This window comes from Pan paniscus, chromosome 7, assembly GCF_029289425.2.
Source record: "Pan paniscus chromosome 7, NHGRI_mPanPan1-v2.0_pri, whole genome shotgun sequence".
In the NCBI taxonomy this organism is placed as follows: Eukaryota; Metazoa; Chordata; class Mammalia; order Primates; family Hominidae; genus Pan; species Pan paniscus.
In genome coordinates this window covers 122544478-122553759 of record NC_073256.2, presented here as the reverse complement: position 1 = coordinate 122553759, position 9282 = coordinate 122544478, and the positions used below count along the sequence as shown (strand labels likewise).

The window sequence follows — 9282 nt, the reverse complement described above, 5'->3', positions numbered from 1 at the left end:
TGTATATATGCTTTTGTATGTTCATGTATAAGTAAAATAAATTACAGCAATGATACAAGGGACAGAAGGGAGGAATTTGAGATTTTTTTAAATTACAAGGTACTTGCATAACCCATGAAGTGGTATAATGTTATTCAAAAGTGGACCCGGCTGGGCACGGTGGCTCACGCCTGTAATCCCAGCACTTTGGGAGGCCTAGGTGGGCAGATCACGAGGTCAAGAGATTGAGATCATCCTGGCCAACATGGTGAAACCCCATCTCTACTAAAAATACAAAAAAATTAGCTGGGCATGGTGGCATGCTCCTGTAGTCCCAGCTACTTGGGAGGCTGAGGCAGGAGAATTACTTGAACCTGGAAGGCGGAGGTTGCAGTGAGCCGAGATCATGCCACTGCACTCCAGCCTGGGGACAGAGTGGGACTCCATCTCAAAAAAACAAACAAACAACAAAAAAGTGGACCTGTATTAGTTGTTGCAAAAGTATATTGCAAACTCTAGTGCAATGACTAAAAAAAAAAAAAAAGTATAATTAATATTTCAAGAAAGAGAAAAGGGAATACTTTAAAATGCACTTAAAACCACAAAAAGAAAAAAAATGTGGAAGACAAAAATAAGAACCAAGAACAAGTACAACAAATAGTAAAGTGCAAAAAGTACAATAGATATTAATACAAATATATCAATAATTATCTTAAATATCAGTGGCCTAAATACATCAAAGAAAAGACAGAGATTGCCAAATTGGATCAAAAACAAGACTCAACTATATGTTGTCTGTAGGAAACCCACTTTAATTATAAAGACACATATAGATAAAAAGTAAACAAAGATATGCCACACTAACAGTGATCAAAAGAAAGAGTAGTTTCAGACAGAGCTGACTTCACTGCAAGGAAAGTTGTCAGGGACAGTGGAGTATTACCTAATGATAATTGGGCAAATACTTAAAAAAGACATAATGATCCTTAATGTGTATATGTATGCACTTAACAATAGCACATCAAAATACATGAGGCAAAATCTGACATAACCGTGTAGAGAAATAGATGAATTCACTATTATAGTTGGTGACTTTCACACCCCTTTGTCAGAAATGGACAGATCCAGCAGGCAGAAAATAAGGATGGTCTAACTGAACATCAGTGTTAATAAACTGTATTACCTGAGGTCTATAGGCCACTTTATCACAAATAGGAGATTACCTTCTTCTCAAGTTTACGCAGAACATTCACCAAGACAGACCACATGCTGGATAAGAAAATAACACCTTAACAAGTTTAAATGAATATAAATCATACAATGTTCTGTTCTACCACAGTAGAATTAAACTATAATTAATAACAGAATAGCATGGAATCTACGAATTGCTTTTGGCAGTATGGCCATTTTCACAAATTGATTCTTCTTATCCATGAGCATGGAATGTTTTTCCATCTGCTTGTATCCTCTCTGATTTCCTTAAGCAGTGGTTTATAGTTTTCCTTGAAGAGGCTCTTCACTTCCTTTGTTAGCTGTATTCCTAGGTATTTTATTCTCTTTGTGGCAATTATGCATGGGAGTTCATTTATGATTTGGTTTGTCTGTTGTTGATGTATAGGAATGCTTCTGATTTCTGCACAACGATTTTGTATCCTGAGACTTTGCTGAAGTTTCTTATCAGCTTAAGAAACTTTTGGGCTGAGTCGATGGGGTTTTCTAGATATAGGATTATGTCATCTGCAAAGAAAGATAATTCAACTTCCTCTCTTCCTATTTGACTACGCTTTATTTCTTTCTCTTGCCTGATTGCCCTGGCCAGAACTTCCAACATTATGTTGAATAAGAATGGTGAGAGAGGGCATCCTTGTCTTGTGCCAGTTTTCAAGGGGAAAGCTTCCAGCTTTTGCCCATTCAATATAATATTGGCTGTGGGTTTATCATAAATGGCCATTATTTTGAGGTATGTTCCTTCAATATATAGTTTATTGAGAGTTTTTAACATGAAGGAATGTTGAATTTTATTGAAGGCCTTTTCTGCATCTTTTGAGATAATTATGTGGTTTTTGTCTTTAGTTCTGTTTATGTGATGAATTACATTTATTGATTTGCATATGTTGAAACAGCCTTGCATCCCAGGGATGAAGCTGACTTGATGGTAGTGTATAAGCTTTTTGATGTACAGCTGGAATCAGTTTGCAAGTATTTTATTGAGGATTTTTCCATCAACATTCATCAGAAATATTGGCCTGAAGTTTTATTTTTGTTGTTTTTGTTGTAGTATATCTGCCAGGTTCTGTTATCAGGGTGATGCTGGCCTCATAAAATGAGTTAGGGAGGAGTCCCTCCTTTTCATTTCAGAAGAAATAGTACCAGCTCCTCTTTGTACCTCTGGTAGAATTCAGGTGTAAATGCATCTGAACCTGGGCTTTTTTTTTTGGGTTGGTAGGCTATTTATTACTGTCTCAATTTCAGAACTTGGTTTTGGTCTATTCAGGGATTCAACTTCTTCCTGGTTCAGTCTTGGGAGAGTCTATGTGTCCAGGAATTTATCCATTTCTTCTCGATTTTCCAGTTTACTTGCAAAGAGGTATTTTTGCAATCTATCCATCTGACAAAGGCCTAATATCCAGAATCTACAAGGAACTTAAGCAAATTTACAATTTTCTTGTAAATTTTATTGAAGATTCAATAAACAACTCCATTAAAAAGTAGGCAAAGGACATGAACAGACATTTCTCAAAAAAAGACATATATGCAGCCAACAAACATGAAAAAAAGCTCAGCATCACTTTCATTAGATAAATGCAAATCAAAACCACAATGAGATACCCTCTCACGCAAGTCAGAATGGGGATTAAAAAGTCAAGAAACAGCAGATGCTGGCAAGATTGCAAAGAAATAGGAATGCTTTTACACTGTTGGTGGGAATGTAAATTAGTTTAACCATTGCGGAAGACATTGTGGTGATTCCTTAAAGATTTAGAACCAGAAATACCATTTGACCCAGCAATCCCATTATTGGGTATATACCCAAAGGAATATAAATCAGCCTATTATGAGATAATGCACGCATATGTTCAGCGCAGCACTATTCACAATAGCAAAGACATGGAATCAACCCAAATGCCCATCAATTATAGATTGGATACATGTGGTACATATCCACCATGGAATACTATGCAGCTATAAAAAGAAATGAGATCATTTCCTTTGCAGGGACATGGATGGAGTTGGAAGCCATTATCCTCAGCAAACTAACACAGGAACAGAAAAACAAACACCACATGTTCTCACTTATAAGTAGGAGCTGAACAATGACAACATATGAACATAGGAAGAGAAACAACACTCACTGGGCCTGTCAGGAGAGGGTGGGTGGCAGGGAGAGCATTAGGGCAGAGAGTTAACGCATGCTAGGCTTAATACCTAGGTGATGGGTTGATAGGTGCAGCAAACTTCCATGGCACACTTTTGCCTATGCAACAAACCTGCACATCTTGCACATGTATCCCAGAACTTAAAAATAATAATAATATTGAAAAAAACAGAAAGTTATCTGAAAAATCTCCAAATATTTGGAGATTAAACAACACACCTCTATGTAACCCATGGATCAAAGAAGAAATCTTAAGAGAAATTTTAAGATATGTTGAACTAAATGAGAATGAAAATACAATTTATCAAAATGTGTGGAATACAATGAAATGAATGTTCAGAGGAATATTTATAGTATTGAATACATGTTTACAGAAAAAGAAAAATGTGAGATTAATCACTTAAGCCTCCACCTTAAGAAACTAGGGGAAAAGGTTTAAATTAAATCCAAAGTAAGGAGAAGAAGATAAATAATAAAAATTAGAACAGAAATCAATGAAATAGAAAAAATAAAACCAATAGAAAAAATCAACAAAACTGAAAGCTGGTTCTTTGGAAGCATCATTAAAATTGATAAGTCTTGGCTGGGCGTGGTGGCTCACACCTGTAATTCCAGCACTTTGGGAGGCCGAGGTGGGCAGATCACAAGGTCAGGAGTTTGAGACCAGTCTGGCCAAGGAGTTCGAGACCAGTCTGGCCAACATGGTGAAATCCAGTCTCTACTAAAAATACAAAAATTATCTGGGCATGGTGGCACATGCCTGTAGTCCTAGCTACTCAGGAGGTTGAGGCAGGAAAATTGCTCAAACCCGGGAGGCAGAGGTTGCAGTGAGCTGGGATTGTGCCACTGTACTGCAGCCTGGGTGACAGAGCAAGACTCTGCCTCAAAACAAAATAAAAAATAAAAAAAAATTGATAAGTCTCTAGCCAGGCTAACAGAGAGAAGGGAAGAGGGAGTGGGAGAAGAGGGAGGCAGAGGGAGAGAGTAAGAGAGAGAGAGAGAGAAGACACAAATTACTAATATTGTAAGATCACCACAGATCCTATTGAAACTTAAAGGATAATAAAGAATTATGAACAACTCTATACCCACAGATTTTATAACCTAGATGAAATGAGCCAATTGCTGAAACATATAATATTACAAAATTTAATCAAGAAAAAATTGACAATATGAGCATGGCTAATCTAGTAAATAATTTGAATCAATAATTTATTGCCTCCCAAAATAGAAATCACCAGGTCCAAACTGTTTTATTCATGAAGTCTACCCAACATGTAAGGAAGAATTATGCCAATTTTCTATAATCTATTCCAGAAGACGATGCAGAAAAAGTATTTTTGAACATATCCTGTGACACCAGCATTACTCGAACACCAAAACAAGACAAAAGGCATCACGAAGAAAAAACAAACACACAACCAGGCTAAAGACCAATATCGCTCATAAACATACATGCAAAAATTCTCAACAAAATATTAACAAATCATATCCAGCAATGTCTAAAAAAATTGTACACCATGACCAAGTGGGTTTTATACCAGGTATGCAAAGCTGATTTAACATTTAAAATCAAATAATGTAATGTATCATATCAATGAACTAAAGAAGAAAAGCCACATGATTATATCAACAAATGCAGAAAATGTATTTGACAAAATTCAACACCTATGCACGGTAAAAACTCACAGCAAACTAAGAAAAGAATAATTACAAAAAATCTACAGCTAACATCATATTTAATGGTAAGAAACTTGCAGATTTTCCACTAAGATCAGGGAGAAAGCAAGGATGTCTCCTCTCAGCACTGCTTTCTACTATCATACTGGATATCTGGCTAATGCAATAAGACAAGAAAAGGAAATAAAATTGGAAGGAAGAAATAAAACTATGGTCACAGATGAATTGATCATCTATGTAGAAAATCCAAATAATTAACAAAACAACTCCTGAAACTAATAAATAACTAAAGTGAGATTGCAGGATACTAGGTTAACATACAAAAGTTAATCACTTTTCTACATATAAACACAGATGCAAAAATGTACAAGTGAAACTTGAAATTAAAGACACTTTACCATTTACATTAACACCTCCCAAAGTGAAATACTTAGGTATAAATCTAACAAAATATGTATAAGATCTATGTGAGAAAAACTGTGAAATTCTGATAACACATATAAAGAATAACTAAATAAATAAAAAGATATACCATGCTCATGCATAGGAAGGCTTAATATTGTCAGTTCTTTTCAAGTTGATCTATAGATTTGATGCAATCTCAATTTTAAAACTCAGCAAGTTATTTTGTAGATAACAAACTGATTGTAAGGTTCATATGGAGAGGCAGAACACCCAGCATAGCCAACACAATGTTAAAGCAGAAGAACAAAATCAGATGGCTGACACTACATAACTTCAAGATTTACTATAAAGCTACAGTAATCAAGAAAATGTGTTGTTGGCAAAAGAATGAACAAGTAGATCAATGGAACAGAATACGGGGCCAAGAAATAGGCCCACATAAATATGGTCAACTGATCTTTTGCAAAAGAGTGAAGGCAATACAATAGAACAAGGATGGTCTCTTCAACAAATGATGCTGGAACAACTGAACATCTACATGCAAAATATAAATCTTAGATACACACTTAACATCTGTCACAGAAATTAACTCAAAATGGATGATCGACATAAATTTAAAATACAAACTATAAAACTGTAGAAGATAAGCTAAAATAAAATTCAAATGATCCTGGAAATAGTAATGACTTTTTAGATAAAACACCAAAGGCATGATCCATACGAGAAATAATTGATAAGTTGGACTTCATTAAAATTAAAAGCTCCTGCCTTATGAAAGACAATGGCAAAAGAATTAGGATAAGTCACAAGCAGTGGTGACTGAGGTGGTTGGGGCAAGATGCATGAGGAGGTTGGTTGGAAGGGATCAACCAGGGGACATGGCATCAGTGGCTGGAGGCAGTACTTCAGCTTGAAAGATGGTGCTTGTGAAGACTCTGGCTGCCTCTCCCCTCCCCACCAGTAGTAATTTCTGGAGAAAACACATTCACAGTTAGTACTTTCTACAGATGCTAACATTTGGTGAACAGTTGCTCTTGGTCACAAGATTTAGAAGACACAATATCCATCCTCCTAGATTGGTTCTCTTTTCATATGGATCTTCTGTTTCTATGATTTTTTAAGAGAACTTTTTGGGAAACATTTTGGATAACAATTGTTCATCCTTATCTATGCAAAGAAAGTAAAGCTATTGTTGGGATTTTTAGGAGCTTTTCCTAAAATGATTCTCATATACCTTAGAAGTGCTTGAGGAAGAGTAATGAAGGCGGCATGAACCCTTAATCTCATGGCTGCATGCACAGTCATTGTTGAAGCAAATGCCTACATAATTTAACACTCTTGGTGTGTTAAAGAAAATAAGTTTGCAAATAAGCATATTAAGTCTACTGATGGAGCATGTGGGCAGTGAATACTTATATGAGGACTCTGATCCTAGAGGCAAACAACAAGATGCAGAGGCTGGAAAGCATATAGAATCAGGAAAAAAGTTGTCTAAAATGACCCACAATGTTAGGAAAAACATTAATGTGATTAGCTAAGGCTTGAAGGATCTCTTCCAGCACCAGCACAGGAGGACATCAGTGTCTCCATACCATGTGCAGCAAATTCAGGCCAATCCAGAACCTGAAATGGATCTGGAAAGCCAGAATGCATGTGCTGAGACTGATGGTGTCTCCACCCACTCCACAGCTCTGAATCATGTCCTACAGAAGATTAAAATGCCACCTTAGATGAAGAGAGGAACAAGCTTGCGTAGTAGGTAGGACAAGCCAGAAGCCCCAAGGGAAGTTCCCAAATCAGGAAATATGGCTAGGAGATGACAGCTGTTATGCAGTCAGGTCAACCCAGGTCTTCATCCACAGCTGATGCCCCTATCAGCTCCACCATAATGGAAATAACTTGTGCTGCTGCTGCTGCATGTCTGCCAAGAGAGGAGGGAACTGCAGAGTGGATTAAGTGGTTGGAAGTAAGCAGCCTCACTCAGACATCTAGTGCAGTGCTCTCCAGTACTAATGACAGCATTCACACAGACTCCATGGATGGAACAACAGACCCTCAGTGAAAAAAAAAAAATCCTGCTATTGTTCACCTGCAGCAGAAGATCCTGATGCTCACATAACAGATCAAGATTGCACAGCCTGGGATGACAGCATTGCTGAGTACTTGAAGCTTGCCAACAGCTCGGACAAGTAGTAGGCTGGCTGAATCAAGCAGGACTTCGAGAAGAAGAACCAGAAATCTGCCCAAATCATCCTCCAGGTACAAAAGAAGCTTGAGCACTACCACAGGATGCTGTAAGAGGTGGAGTAGAATGGGATCCCCCAGCAACCAAAGGATGTCTTTAGGAACATGCAGCAGGGTCTGAAGGATGTGGGAGTGAAGGTGACTGGCTTCAGTGAAGGTGTGGCAGGTGGTGTCAAAGGTAGATTTTCCAGTTTCTCTCAGGCCAGCTATTCAGCAGCAGGGACCATGGTCTCAAAACCCAGAGATTTTGCCTCAATGATTTGGAACAAATTTGGCAGTACAGACAACATCTGTAACCTAAAGTACTGTTTAGAGGTAGGGCAAGTGGATGACGAGGGGAAGGCTTTGGGAGTGATTTTGAACTTTCAGTGATGCCCACAATATGGCAGTCAGAAAGATTGTCCTAGGACTATTTTAGGCTCAGTGGGAGTCAACAGCACCACTGGTGGCATAACTGTAGGAACATCCAGCTCCAAAAAGAATACCCTGCACATACGAAGCCTGGGATTTGATGCACTATTACATGAGATCCAGGAGATCTGGGAAACCCAGGCCAGGCTAGAGAAATCCTTTGACACTCTCAAGGAACATTACCAGAGGGACAATTTGTTAATAATGAAGACCTTATGGGAGGAGTGAAATAGATGTGAATGATTAGAAGAAGAACGAAATGACCTAAAGGAGCTTCGCCAGAATGAAATCTTGAACTTGAAGAAGGAATGACCTAAAGGAGCTTCATCAGAATGAAATCTTGAACTTGAAGCAGGAACTGGCCAGCAGGGAAAAATTTGCATATCAGGATGGGCCTGGGAAATCCAGGAGGCATGCCAGACCTGCGTCTCTAAGATGGAGCTGGATATTCATGATGCAGCACTAGCAGGTGGTGGAGCTAGAAGGGCTGGAGAATGCCACTGCCTGGAATCTTCTGGACAAAGTCATCGACATCTTCCTGGCTGTCATGGCAGTCCTTTTGGTCTTTTTCTCCATGGTAGCCAACAGTGTGGCCCCCCTTATGCAAACTTGCAATGCGGTGTTCAGTACTTTATTCCCTGTGGTTTTCATTGCCTTTCTCTGGAAGCACCAGGCTGTCCCCTTCAGCTATGTGAAATGATTCTTTTCATCCTCAAATGATGCTGGCACAAAAGGCATTGTTCACTTTTCTCTGGCAAGTGCATGCAACAGGAAGTTAGACAGCAACTTACCGACTCTGAAGTTTTCTACAACCAAAGGGTTGAGTGAATCTGTTTACATATAGAATGATGTTTTATTCACAAGAGACACAATTACAATAGTACTTTTTATATTTTATCCAATAATTTTTAGGGCAAAAATCTTGGATAATTTTTGTGTAGCATGATTTTCTTTGGAATGTGAATCTTAAACAGTTACTTAACATGAACCAACAATCTGAAGTATACAGCTGTGTCTACGTCCATACCACCCTGAACACACCAATCTCATCTGAAGTATACTGCTGAAAGAAAAGAATGTTAATGAGCAGTAAGTAATTATCTGAAGTTTCAGAGTTCACTGGTAATAGTAAATACACAGAAAAACAGAATATTATAACATCATAAACTAGTCATATCTTGACTAGA

At 37.9% G+C, this 9282-nt stretch overlaps 1 pseudogene; it reads left to right on the top strand.

The window, feature by feature from the left end:
• The first annotated feature begins 6828 nt into the window (after positions 1-6828).
• LOC103786649 (transmembrane and coiled-coil domains protein 1-like) lies at positions 6829-8939 on the top strand (annotated as a pseudogene).
• Positions 8940-9282: the final 343 nt, after the last annotated feature.